Raw genomic sequence first — 14,954 nt, 5'->3', positions numbered from 1 at the left:
TTTCAGTAGAAGTTCAGTAAACACATTGGGTAGCAGGAGATTATGAGCCTAATTCAGATCTGATTGCTGTTGTGCGAATTCGCACAGCGCACGATTATCAAATAACTGTGCATGTGTATGCACCACAATGCGCAGGCGCAATGCCAAACAGCGACAGAGTGGTGCGACATTTTAGATCGCTAGGCGTATGCAAGTTGATTGACAGGAAGCAAACGTTTGGGGGTGGTAACTGGACATTTTCTGGGAGTGTAAGGAAAAACACAGGCATTCCCAAGCGTATTCAGGGTGGGTGTGTGATGTCAGCTCCGAACCCGATCAGCCTCTTCTCATTGTACTGTAGGAGTAAGTCCTGGGCTAAGCACAGACTGCATAGACTGAAAAATCATTTGATGTGAGTTGCGAACGGATTTGCAGCTGCCCGTTGTCTGGACAACGTACTCATGCAAACTTGCACGGGGTGGGTTTTAAATCTCGATGGGTGGCGACTATCTGATCGCAGACCTCTGCAAATTTGCAGAAGAGCGATATGGTCTGAATTATGCCCTATGTTTGGTGGAATCCAGAATAATATTGTTTTTTGCAGCACTGCGATCAGGTCAGAACTGCGCATGCGTAAGCACCGCAATGCGCAGGCTCAGCGGATCACCGCTCAGCGATGGGTTTGAGCGAAGAATCCATTTGCATGTGCGATCGCAAGGAGATTGACAGGAAGAAGCTGTTTGTGGGTGGCAAAGGACCATTTTCTGGGAGTGTTTGGAAAAAGTGTTTGCAGGAAGGGTTCCTGACGTCAATTCCGGCCCTGGACAGGCTGAAGTAATTGCAGCGGCTGAGTAAGTCATGGATTACTCAGACACTGCACAAGATCTGTTTGTACAGCTCTGCTGCACATGCATTTGCACACTTGCAAAGTGAAAATACACTCCCCTATAGGCGGCAACTTTCTGTTCGCAGCAGTGCAAAAAAAACCTAGAAAGCGATCAGGTCTGAATTAGACCTAGTGTCCCTTAGTCATACTACTGGTCACCTTATCACATGGCATTAGAGCCAGTGGCGTAACTACCACCCCCGCAGCCACTGCGGAGGCTTGGAGGTGAAGGGCTGCGGGGGCACCGCCATTGAATGCTGCTGTGCTGTGTGGAGGGTTTCCGGGAAGGAGGGCACAGTGCGCGCCTCTCCTGTGTCCGTCCTGACTCCTGTGTCTCCGGCGGTGGCGTGTCTGTCAAAAGAAGTGCCGGTTCATGAGCCAATCAGAGCTCGCGGACCAGCAGCCAATCAGGAGCCACAGCTGCCGGTCCGCAAGCTCTGATTGGCTCATGAACTGGCACTTCATTTGACAGATATGCTGCCGTAGACACAGGATGGACACAGAAGAGGCGCGTGCTGTGCCCTCCTTCCCGGACTGTGCCCTCCTTCCTGGACAGCACAGCAGTGGTGAGTGGGGGAAGGGTGTGTACCTGGCACTGGGGGGCATATTAGGCACTGGGTGCATATGTGTAGATGGCACTGTGGGAACATATGTGGCACTGGGGAATAGATGTATCTGGCACTGGGGGGCATATTTGCAACTGGGGGCATATGTGTATCTGGTACTGTGGGGGCATATGTGGCACTGGGGGCATATGTGTTTCTGGCACTATGGGGGCATATTTTTATCTGGCACTATGGGGGGAATATCTGGCACTGGGGACATATGTGGCACTGGGGGCACACCCTTAGCAACAAGCATTACCCCCTGGTAACAAGCACGACGCCCAGCTCATGAAATCCCTGGCAACAAGCATTACCCCCTAGCAACGAGCATGACACCCAGTGCATGAAACCCCTGGCAACGAATATTACCCACTGGCAATGAGCTTGACACCCAGCCCATTATACCCCTGGCAACAAGCATAACACCTAGTGCATGAAACCCCTTACAATGAACATGACACCCTAAGCATTAAAACCCCTGGCACTGTGCATGGAACCAAGAGCATGAAACCCCTGGCAATGAGCATGACACCCTGAGCATGAAAACCCCTGGCACTGTGCATGGAACCAAGAGCATGAAACCCCTGGCAACGAGCAGGTAATTTAAAAGCAATTAGAAGCCTTACTGTGTAATGGGCATTGTGGTGTGTGGCATAATGTATCACGGACATTGTGGTGTGTGTCATAATGTGTCACAGGCATTACAGTGTGTGGCATACTATATCACTGGCATTGTGGTATAATGTCTCAGGGGCATTGCAGTGTGTGGCATAATGTATAACGTGCATTGCGGTGTGGCAAAAGGTATAACGGGCATTGCAGTGTGTCATGTGTCACAGGCATTACGGTGTGTGGTATACTATATCACGGGCATTGTTGTATAATATCTCAGGGGTATTGCAGTGTGTGGCATAATGGGGGTCATTCTGACCCGCTCGCACGCAGCGGTTCTTTGAACGGGTCGGAAATGCGCATGCATTGCGGATGCACTGCACACTCGCGTCGTTGCCGGACCATGACACCGCCAGCGAGAAATGTGATTGTAGCGGCGATCGCAAGAAGACGGACAGGCCGGAGGCATATCGGAGCAGATACTCACCATTTTCCAGGCGTGGTGAGTCCAACGCAGGCGTGTTGAGGCGTTTGGATGGTGGATGTCTGACGTCAGGACTGGGACTTTCATCGCTGGATCCGTCGCACTGGGTGATTAACTACAGCCCAGGTTTTGTTTTACTTGAAACTTTTTTAGCATAGCAGGGCTGCACAAGCGTTCGCAGCCCTGCTATGCTAAAACACACTCCCGCATAGGCGGCGTCAGGTTGATCGCACGAGCAGCAAAAAGTTGCTACGTGCGATCAACTCGGAATGACCCCCAATGTGTCACAGGCATGACGGTGTGTGGTATACTGTATCACAGGCATTGTATGTGCTATGCTGTCTCAGGGGCATTGCAGTGTGTAGCATAATGTATAACGGGCATTGCAATGCATGGCATAATGTGTCACAGGCATTACGGTGTGGCATAATGTGTCAGGGGCATTACGGTGTGTAGCATATTGTGTACTGGGCATTATTGTGTGTGGCATAATGTCTAAGGGCCATTGCAGTATGTGGCATAATGTATACTGGGCATTACTATAAGGAGGAAAAATGACAAATAATGTAAGGGGAATGAATCAGGATTATTATTTTTCCTGTGGTGGCCAACGTCTGGGCGTGCAGGCTGCAAAACTGGGGTATAAGGTAGTCTTTTCCTGCAATGCCACACCCCTTTACGCAAAGCCACACCCATTTCAGCAAGGCCATGACCCTTTTTTTGTTCTTTTCTAGTGGCAATTTGGGTGGGGGGCGCCAGAGAATATTTTGGCATGGGGGAGAAAAATTTCTAGTTACGCCACTGAGAAGAGCCATTGGTTTAATTTGCTCCTTCTCTGTAATTCCTGTTCCAGCCTTTGATCTTCATTACAGAACTGTTATTACAAAACAACTCATGCTACCTGAATCCTAGAACTGCTCTTCCGACTACATACTGGGGCGACACTGTCCAAATATAAAAGGGATGTGTGGTGAGGTAAATGGCTCAAGAGGCACTGGCTAGTACCAGAGCCAGATTTACATACAATATATAAGCCCAAGGGTAAACTAGTGGAAAGTTAGTGGGTTTGATCAGAGATGTGCAGAAAAGATAGGTAGGGGAGGCACTACCTCACCTGTCATATACTTTTTACTCCAGAGTTTTGACTATAACAATGATTAGAATAATACAAAGAGATATTTCTAATATATTCTTTGTATTTTTCATATTCTTTATACACTCAAAACTCTTGTGTATACTGTACGTTAGTATGACAGGAAAGGCTCTGCTTCACCTGCCTCACCCCACCGCACATCACTGGAATATACAGATAGATACATGGTTACCTTGACCTCTTTGCTGCGCCCAGGCACACCATGGTTTATTTACATAAACCCTTCAGATATTATTCTCAGCTGCAATACAATACAGAGAACAATACCGCAGGGGATTAAATCATTACAGCAAGGGATTATGGTGGTCATTCCGAGTTGCTCGCTATCTGCATTCGTTCGCAGCGCAGCGATCAGGCAAAAAAACGGCAGTTCTGCGCATGCGTATGCGGCACAACGAACGATGCAATTTTGCACAGGGTCTAGCGATGCATTTCAGTCGCACTGGTTGCCGCAGAGTGATTGACATGAAGTGGGCGTTTCTGGGTGGCAACTGACCGTTTTCAGGGAGTGTGCGGAAAAACGCAGGCATGCCAAGGAAAACGCAGGCGTGGCTGGGCGAACGCTGGGTGGGTGTGTGACGTCAAATCCGGAACTGAACAGTCTGAAGTGATCACAAGTGATGAGTAGGTTTTGAGCTACTCTGAAACTACACAAACATTTTTTTGCAGGCGCTCTGCGATACAACCGTTCGCACTTCTGCTAAGCTAAAATACACTCCCAGTGGGTGGCGGTATAGCGTTTGCGCGGCTGCTAAAAACTGCTAGCGAGCGATCAACTCGGAATGACCCCCTATGTCCGACTGCCCAGTCACAGTTAATCCTATTAAAGACCAAGCTAAACATGGACCCATCTGTAGGTCACCCCTGATGTAAAGGCTGTGTGAATGTATGGTGCTTGCTCTGTAATATTACAATAGCTGTGGACAATACCAAAATAAGGGAGGTTAATTTTGGACCAGTCCTAGCAATAGTCTATAGATGGTTACCAGAAACTTGGTCAGGGCATGGCTTGCTTTCAGACTGTGAGAGAAGAAATCCTACAGTCATTCAGTAAAACTGCTGCTTAAATTTAATACACAAAGTGTCAACATAGTTGTTTTGGTACTAGATACTTTACAATGGTGATGGGGAAAATGAGCACTTTGTAAGAATAGCAATAGACACATTCATCAAGTTAAGTTTGCAATAAAAATGATTAGTGGTGAATTAGAAAATATGAGCTATGGTTTATAACTGTAAAATGCAAAGTTTAAATGAAATGGGTATGTTGATTAGAAGAATGGCATTTGATTAAAAAAATAATAATAGCAATTTATTACAAAACTATCACACTTATAACACAGAGATATCAGTAATTGTGATACGTGGTAAATGCCTCGCTTGTCATTCACTGTAGCCTGTTCACATTAAACATTTTTTGTAAAAGTTACTTTACTTTTATGCGTGGCTTAGATCTAACAGACTTTATTTTAGTGTCCCCCATACATAAAATCACTAAGCTGTGGCCATAAAGCAAATTAAATAATATTTCAGTAGTAAAGACTGGGCCTTGTCATAATGGAGAATGACAGCCTCACACCACTCAGCTATCTGCACTTGTTCATATCTATCAATGACAGTCCAGTGTTCTATCCAGAATCCATGCAGTTGGACTGCTGACCTTGTAGTCATTGATCACAACAGACATATGGAGCAGATGTATTAAGCCTGGAGAAGTGATAAAGAAGTGATAAAGCAGTGATAAGTGGAAGGTGATAACGCACCAGCCAAACAGCTTCTGTCATTTTTCAAACCCGTAATGATTGGCTGCTGCGTTATCACCTTCCACTTATCACTACTTTATCACTGTTTTATCATTTCGCCAGGCTTTATACATCCATATTATGAAGGAGTTGTCCTATGACATCACATTGTAAAGTCAGTAGAACAAATTGTAACTAGGGGAGCACAGACAGAAGCATGATAGACTTGAATGAATATTACTAAATACAGGTAGGGTGTAGTATGCTATGCCGGCGGTCAGGCACCCGGCGACCAGCATACCGGCGCTGGGAGCCCGACTGCCGGCATACCGACAGTGTGGCGAGCGCAAATGAGCTCCACGCTATTTATTCTCCCTCCAGGGGGGTCGTGGACCCCCATGAGGGAGAATACCTGTACATCTGATACTGTAGAAGCTGGCCTCTACATCTATATACAGTTTACTCGGCTTAAAGCTAAAGGAGTATCATGTGACTTGCTAAGGGCCATTTATAAAAATGCAAGACGGTCATGTAAATAGTATTTTGTGAAGTCATGCGCCTGTTATTGTGTGACTATGTAAGTTTACAATGAAAATGAGAATGAACAGTACAGTATTTTCCATGTTCTAATGAGAAGAGATGGATTTATCGGGTACATTGGTAACTAAAATTCAGCAAGGCGGTCTAAAAGCATACAAATTTGAAACTTTGGAGTGTATTTTTTTAAAGGTAATGCACAATTTTGCATTAAATGATGCAGCAAAGTGCTGAAAGTTCAATGTAAATTGTCAGTTTGTAAAATCAGCAATAGATAAATAAATCCTTTTGTTATGTCAGATTTGATATTTTAGTGAGTTTCCATGGATGGAGAGAATGCAGTTACATAGGCATTCCCTATATTATTAGCATGCAATAATAACATTCAAAGGTCAAAGTCATTCAAAGTCATTCGAGATACTGGACCTGTCCCTGTGTATTAAATCAACCAAGTTGACAGTCATGTTTTACAGATTATTTAATAACTTTGCAGGTGAGTACACAATTTGCACTGAAGCACAGGAAAAAAATGGGAAATTGGCATTTCTGTCTAGTTAGATTACAGTGCATACATAGAGATGGACACATTTGTGCCCTAACGTCAGCAGGAAAAGTGCATTATGGGCGTATGTTCATATGCACCTGATATAAATCAGGAGCAGTGCTGGATTAATGGCTAATGGGCCTGGGATTGAAAAAGATCAAGGGCCTATTGTGAGAAGGAGATGAGCTGTGACCAGTGCTGTGTGGGTGTGACCAGTGCCATGTGGGCGAGAACACCTAATACACTGTCTCTGTAAACAATTAAAAGTAGAATTATTATTATTTTGTGAGAAAAACAGTAATAGAATCTGAATACGTATGAGTTAAGGATGTCTGGTCACGACTTCTGCTGTCCTGTCAGCTGAAGATTGAGGGCGAGATGTTCTAAGCCTTGACGAGTGATAAAGTGGAGAGAGATAAACTACAAACTAATCAGCTCCCAACTGTCATTTTTCAAACACAGCCCCTAACATGGCTGTTAGGAGCTGATTGGCCGGTACTTTATCTTTCTCCACTTGATCACTCTCCAAAGCTTACTACATTTCTTCCTCCCACTCCTCCCACAAATAAAACAAATCAGTGGCGTCAGCCTTAAATCATGAGACTACAAGATGTAAGATGATTCTGAGTCAGTAAAAAGGGTGCAGACAGTCTATAGGCAGGATCTACTTGTCTCTAAAAATTGTTGTATCCTACTTTATTGCAGAAAACCCCAGATTCCTCTTAAATGCTCATGGCACCCACTCACATGTCATCAGTCCTCTCCACATGCCCCTTAAATGCCCATCAGTTCCCAAAAATGCCCTCACACTACTTGTATATGTCCATCAGACTAACCAGAATGCTGAGCCGGACTGGAACTGGAATGCAGAGCTAGACTAAAACTGAAATGCTAAGCAGACTGGAACTGGAATACTGAACTGGAACCAGAATGCTGTCTACCCAGGAGCAACAGAGTAGGCTACAGACTGTTGGGGACTAAGTTGGCGTATTATGAATTCTCATTGCTAGTGCTCCAGTAATACCTTTTATAGGAAATGCTGCTTCAAAATTGGTTTTTGTGGTCAGTTGAACAAGAGCAGCATTCTGAGTGGCTGAGAGAAAACAGCTGATTGAATCCAACATGGCGGTGCCCATATGCCAGTTCTGGAGGGAATTCCATTGTGGAGACAGACTAGGCAGGGAGATCTGATCCATGCAGAGCCTGTGGACCTTTGGGACAGTCGAGAGAGACAGCAGAGAGACAAATACCTGGAGCAGAGAGCACGGTGCCTGATAGTACCTCTCCTTTTGTGAGTGGACCCTGGACACCCCTTGGGCTTTAATGAAAATTTTGCATGTAAAATACGGACCAAATGAGGAACATCAATGTCCATGATATTCACCCAGGTCCTTTCTTCTGGACCATATCCTCTCCAAATGATAAGATGCTGAAGATTACCATGGCAATTCAGAGAATCAAGTATTCTTTCCACTTCATACTCAACTCCTCTTTGAGTTTGAACTTTAGGAGCCTTAGCTGTTGTGGAGTAAAATTGATTCAACACTAACAGATTCAGTAAGGATATAGGACAAAAATGTGGGAATCGTAAGAATGGAGGTAGTTTGAGTTTGTAGATCACTGGGGTAAGGACACGCTCAATAGGAAATGGTACAATATAATGGGGGTAAATTTCATTAACGGTACTTTGAGGGTCTGAGTTGAGAGCCAAACACAATCTACTTGCTTGAGACTTGAATTGGTGTGTCATTTCCGGTCAGTAAATCTTTATAGTTGCTTTTAGTAAAGAGGAGCAAACCTTCCTCCAAAGTTTAATAATCTGATGTGTGGCGTAATCAGTTGTGGATACATTGGCAGGAGGAAGAGGATGAAACTCGGGAACCCTGGGATGCTGTCTATAGAGTGTTAAAAAAGGTGAACATCCAGAGAAGGAGTAGTACAGATTATGGACTGAGAATTCGGCCCATGGTAAGAGCTCTCTGTCATCTTGGGAAGATGAGACAAATAGGTGGATAATGGATTCTAAATTCTGATTCATTCTTTTGGTATAGACATTAATTTGACAGTGATGGTCAGAGGAGAACTTGAGAGACTCATGAAGGGCTGAGCATGAGGAACACCAGAATTTGGCACAGACTGAACCCCATGATCGGACTCAATCTCAGAGGATAATCCGTGAAGACTGAAGATCTTCTTAATGAAGAGTTGTGGCAAATCAGGAACAGAAGGAAGTCCAGTGAGGGGGTGATATGGGCCATTTTGGAAAATCAGTTGACTACAACTCAAATTGTATTAAATCCCTTGGAAATTGGCAGATCACTAACAAAGTCTAAGGACAGATGAGTCCAGTTTTGATGAGGAACTGGCAATGGTTAATTTTATGATGAGTACAAAGAGGACAAGTAGCAATGTATTCTTAAACATATTGCTTAAGAATGGACCACCAATAGGATCTTAGAATAAACTTGAGCGTTTTTGGTAATCCTGAGTGCCCGGTGAATCATGAGGCATGGCACCAATAGAAGCTGGCCTGGACTGACTAAAGTATCTCATAGTGGTGGAACAGGAACATCATTAGTTACTGCAAATGAGACAGGATCAATGATTGGATTTTTTTTGGTGAGACAGAGAACTTCATCATGAACCATAGAGTGTCACAACTGAGGGCCTGAGCTGACGGGAGGCAGACTCAGTTGTAGGGGCTGAGATGTAACGGAACCTGGGAGGTTGTATCAGACCCCTAGACATGTAAGTAACATGTAGAATAACTGCCCGAAGGCGTGACCACGACAACCAGGATAAAAATCAATGATGTTTATTATGACAAACTCCGTAACACAGCAGCAGTAAAAGGAAACATAAAAGTCAACAGAGGATAAATACTATTCCTGGGTACTACAGGGTGGCAAGGGCCACAGGCACTGGTAGTGTGAGACAGTTCTTATAATCTTCTAGTTGGAAAGTCCTTACCAGGCCTGACTGTAGCAATGGAGAGAACCCAGGATCGTACCAGCTGATGTTCCAGGAAAGGCTGGGCTGCTGAAGGTAAAACGGCTGCTGTGGATACTGGCTGGAACCAGACTGTTGTTGGTACGGAGTGGATACTGGCTGGAACCAGTTAAATAATAAACGAACTTGAGAGCGATGAAATAATAATGAAGTTTGGAGTTTGAGAGCGGTGAAATAATAATACCGGTGGAGAGTGGTAAACTGCAGAAAAGGACACCGGCCCTTTAAGAGAAGCTATACACTGCTGGAAGCTGGGCAGGAAGCAGGTGATTGTTTGAGAGCGGTGAAATAATAATACCGGTGGAGAGTGGTAAACTGCAGAAAGGACACCGGCCCTTTAAGAGAAGCTGTACACTGCTGGAAGCTGGGCTGGAAGCAGGTGATTGTTGTAGCTGGAAACAGGTGAGTCCAGAATGGATCGGGGAGTCAGGCTACACCGCAGATGGAATGCTGGTGCGGGTCTCTATAGCAGAAGTCTGGAGACAGGAGCTGGAACCTGGAAGACAACCACAGGAGAGAGACAAACTGGAACTAGGTTAGACAACCAAAGCACTGACGCCTTCCTTGCTCAGGCACAGCATACTTATACCTGCAGCAAGGAAGGGGTTGGCTAGGCAATTATGCAAATCAACAATACAGACAGCAGATTGGTGGAAATAATCAGATGACAAAATCCAAGATGGCTGCGCCCATGCAGACACTTGGAGGGAAGTTTGGTTTGTAATCCATGTGAGAATTGAAACAGTAATGGCGACGCCAGCCACAGGAGACAGGAGACGCCAGACTGACAAGCGCACATTTAACCACGCGGGCACAGCGGAGGCCGCGGCTGATGAAATCACCACTCTGACATTCTGCATGTGGAAACTCAGGAACAGCGGGATCCGGTCCTGGAACGCTGAGCCAGCCTTAGGAGGCATCTGAAGGGTAAGTAATGGCGTCCAGATACCCGGATCGTGACAGCACCCCCCCCTTTAGGAGTGGCCCCAGGACACTTCTTAGGCTTTAAAGGAAACTTTGCGTGGAAATTTCGGACCAAGGCAGGAGCATGGACGTCTGAGGCATTGGTCCAAGAGCGTTCTTCAGGACCATAGCCCTTCCAGTCAATGAGGTATTGTAACTGACCGTAACGGAAACGTGAGTCCAAAATCTTGGCCACCTCGTACTCGACTCCCCGTTGAGTCTGAACTTTGGGAGCTGGAGGAAGTGCGGAATGAAACCGATTCAGGATCAGCGGTTTCAACAAAGAAACATGAAATGTCCTGGGTATTTTCAAGAAGGATGGTAACTGTAACCTGTAGGCAACAGGATTGATGACTTGTTCAATCTTGAAGGGTCCGATGTAGCGAGGTGCAAATTTCATGCTGGGAACTCTCAACCTCAAATTCTTCGTGGACAACCACACACGATCACCCACCTTGAGAGCAGGAACCGCTCTACGCTTCCTATCGGCAAACTTCTTATACCTGAATGAGGCTTTAAGCAGGGCTGCGCGGACGTTCCTCCAGTTATTTGAAAACTGACGCAAGGTGACATCCACTGCTGGAACAGAAGTTGCGGGAAGCGGTTGGAATTCTGGGACTTTAGGGTGGAATCCATAATTAATGAAGAATGGTGTAGAAGAAGATGAGGAATGGTATTGATTGTTGTGGCTGAACTCGGCCCAAGGAAGGAGTAGAACCCAGTCATCTTGAGAGGAAGACACATATATACGGAGGAAGGCCTCCAAGTCCTGATTCACCCTCTCGGTTTGACCATTGGTCCGAGGATGGTAAGCCGTGGAAAACTTTAACTTGACTTGGAGGGCTTGACACAAACTTCGCCAAAATTTGGCTACAAATTGTACTCCACGATCCGAGATGATCTCTTCAGGAAGACCGTGAAGTCGGAAGATCTCTTGTATAAACACTTGAGCCAACTTGGAAGCTGACGGAAGACCGGTGAGAGGGATGAAATGTGCCATCTTGGTGAACCGGTCAACTACCACCCAGATGGTATTAAACTTGTTGCAGATAGGTAGATCGGAAACAAAGTCCATTGTCAAATGGGTCCAAGGTCGACGGGGAACAGATAATGGAACCAGTTGCCCCGCAGGCGACTGGCGGGAGACTTTGTGTTGGGCACACTTTGGGCAGGAGGCAATAAATTCCATAACGTCCTTCTTCAGAGTTGGCCACCAGTAGGACCTAGAAATAAATTCAAGGGTTTTCTGAATGCCTGTATGTCCAGCAAAACGGGAAGCATGGGCCCAATGCATGAGCTTCTTCCTTAGAACTGGCTTAACAAAACTTTTCCCTGGTGGAGGCGTAGAGTCCATCCCTACCGTGGAGAATGCCAACGGATTAATAATAGGATGCTTGTCTGCAGACTCTGACTCATTTTCTTGCTCCCATGAGCGGGAAAGGGCATCGGCCTTACGATTCTGAGAACCCGGACAGAACTGGAGTTTAAAGTCAAACCTAGAGAAGAAAAGTGCCCATCTGGCCTGACGAGGATTCAGACATTGTGCGCCTTTGAGATATAAAAGATTTTTGTGGTCGGTAAGTATGGTGATTGAGTGGGAAGCTCCCTCCAACAGGTATCTCCACTCCTCCAGAGCGAGCTTGATGGCTAGCAACTCCTGATCGCCAATGGCATAGTTGCGCTCAGCTGGGGAGAACTTCCGGGAGAAGAAACTGCAAGGATGTAGATGTCCATCTTTGGCCCTCTGGGATAACACTGCTCCTACTCCAACGGAGGAGGCATCTACCTCTAAGATAAAAGGAGAGTCGGTGTCGGGCTGTTTCAGAACTGGTGCAGAGATGAACCGTTGCTTCAGAAGGTGAAAGGCCTGTGTAGCTTCCTCGGACCACTTGGACGGATTAGCACCTTTCTTGGTTAATGCAGTGATAGGCGCCACGATGGTGGAAAAGTCTCGTATAAATTTTCTATAATAATTGGCGAACCCTAAGAACCTCTGGACCCCTTTGAGGCTTAAGGGTATAGGCCAATTCTGGATTGCTTGGAGTTTCTCAGGATCCATCTCTAGTCCGGAGCCGGACACAATGTAACCTAGAAACGGAATGGTTTTAACTTCAAACACACACTTCTCCAATTTACAATAGAGGTGATTGACACGGAGACGGGAAAGAACCTCTTTTACCCAGAAACGATGATCTTCGAGATTATTAGCAAAGATGAGGATGTCGTCTAGATAAACCACGACATGGCGGTACAAGATGTCCCTGAAAATCTCATTCACGAAGTGCTGGAAAACTGCTGGAGCGTTGCTCAATCCGAAGGGCATGACGAGGTACTCATAATGTCCGTCACGGGTGTTAAAGGCGGTCTTCCACTCGTCACCCTCACGGATTCGGATGAGATTGTAGGCACCCCTCAAGTCCAGCTTTGTGAAAATAGTTGCACCACTAACTCTATCAAAGAGCTCGGTAATAAGGGGTAAAGGGTATCGGTTCTTGACGGTAATGTCGTTCAGACCTCTGTAGTCGATGCACGGACGCAGACCACCGTCTTTCTTCTTAACGAAGAAGAAGCCTGCGCCGGCTGGAGAAGAAGATGGTCGGATGAAACCCTTCGCCAGGTTCTCTTTGATGTACTCTTCCATGGAGTGTGTCTCAGGCAGAGACAACGGATAAGTTCGGCCTCGCGGTGGAACCTTCCCTGGAATGAGGTCGATTGGGCAGTCCCATTCTCTATGAGGAGGAAGGATATCAGCAGAGGCTTTACTGAACACGTCCGTGAAGTCTTGATATGGAGGAGGCGGAACATCAGATGACCTGGGGAAGGAAGAACAAACAGGAAGAACTTTGGCTAAACAAGTCTCAGCACAGGAGGGACCCCATGCCAGTATTTGCGTAGTCGTCCAGTCAATTGATGGGTTGTGGAGAGGGAGCCATGGAAGGCCTAAAACCACTGGATGTGTGGCTCTTGGAATCACTAAAAAAGAAATATACTCAGAATGAAGAACTCCTACTCTCAGACGAACTGGAAGAGTCCTTAAGGAAATGACTGCGTCAAAAATCTTGCTGCCATCCACGGCAGTCAAAGAGATGGACGAGGACAGTCTTTCGGTGGGTAGGGACCACCGTTTAACATAAGCTTCGGTTATGAAATTCCCAGCTGCTCCGGAATCAAGGAGGGCAATGACGTTCCTGTAACGTTGAGCAATTTGGAGCGACACTGGGAGGTTACAGTCATGAGGAGATGGAGAGGAGATCATTACTCCTAGCCGGCCCTCTCCTTGGCGAGCTAGGATCTGGAGTTTCCCGGACGTTTGGGACAGGCATTGATAGTGTGCGACGGAGCTGCACAGTAGAGACAGAGAGACTCAGAGAGACGTCTTCGGCGCGCAGCGGGAGATAGACGGGAACGACTAATTTGCATAGGCTCATCCTTGGATGGAGATGGTTGACGAGGAGGAGGAGCAGAAGATTTAGGAGTAGATGATCTTCCTCGCTCGGTTGCTCTCTCTCTGAAACGTAGATCAACCTTCGTGCAAAGAGAAATTAGCTCATCCAACTTAGAGGGCAAGTCTCTGGTAGCTAACTCATCCTTGATGCGTTCTGATAAGCCATGCCAGAATGCCGCATACAGGGCCTCGTCGTTCCATGCCAGTTCGGATGCCAGGATTTTAAACTGTATAAGATACTGTCCCACAGTACGTGTTCCCTGGCGTAAACGGAGAATCTTAGATGAAGCAGATGTTATCCGGCCTGGCTCGTCGAAGATGCGCCTGAATGTAGCTACAAAGTCAGTATAGGAGGATAGCAGGGGATCAGACTTCTCCCATAAAGGTGATGCCCAGTCAAGGGCTGAGCCACTGAGAAGGGAGATGATATAGGCAATTTTGGTACGGTCACTGAAGAAATTGCCAGGTAGAAGCTCAAAGTGGATTTCACATTGATTGAGAAATCCCCTGCAGAACCTTGGAGATCCATCAAATTTTGCTGGCGTTGGAAGATGAAGATGTGGACTGGAAATGGGTAAGGTGGGTGGGGTTACAGCTGGTGTTACTGTAGTGGACGCACCGGACGTGCCAGGTCCACGGAGGGTCATTTGAATCCCATCCAGCCGTGTAGAGAGATCCTGGAGACAGCGGATGATGTGGCCCTGTGCAGCCTCCTGATGTTCAAGTCGGGCTGCCAGTTCTTGCATCGGCCTGGCCGCTTGATCCTGGTCTCCGGCTGGATTCATTAGGTCAGTGCTTACTGTCACAACTGAGGGCCTGAGCTGACGGGAGGCAGCCTCAGTTGTAGGGGCTGAGATGTAACGGAACCTGGGAGGTTGTATCAGACCCCTAGACATGTAAGTAACATGTAGAATAACTGCCCGAAGGCGTGACCACGACAACCAGGATAAAAATCAATGATGTTTATTATGACAAACTCCGTAACACAGCAGCAG

Source organism: Pseudophryne corroboree, chromosome 2, assembly GCF_028390025.1.
Source record: "Pseudophryne corroboree isolate aPseCor3 chromosome 2, aPseCor3.hap2, whole genome shotgun sequence".
NCBI classification, from domain to species: domain Eukaryota; kingdom Metazoa; phylum Chordata; class Amphibia; order Anura; family Myobatrachidae; genus Pseudophryne; species Pseudophryne corroboree.
The sequence above is the reverse complement of the archived record's forward strand: the minus strand, read 5'-3'. Positions refer to the sequence as shown.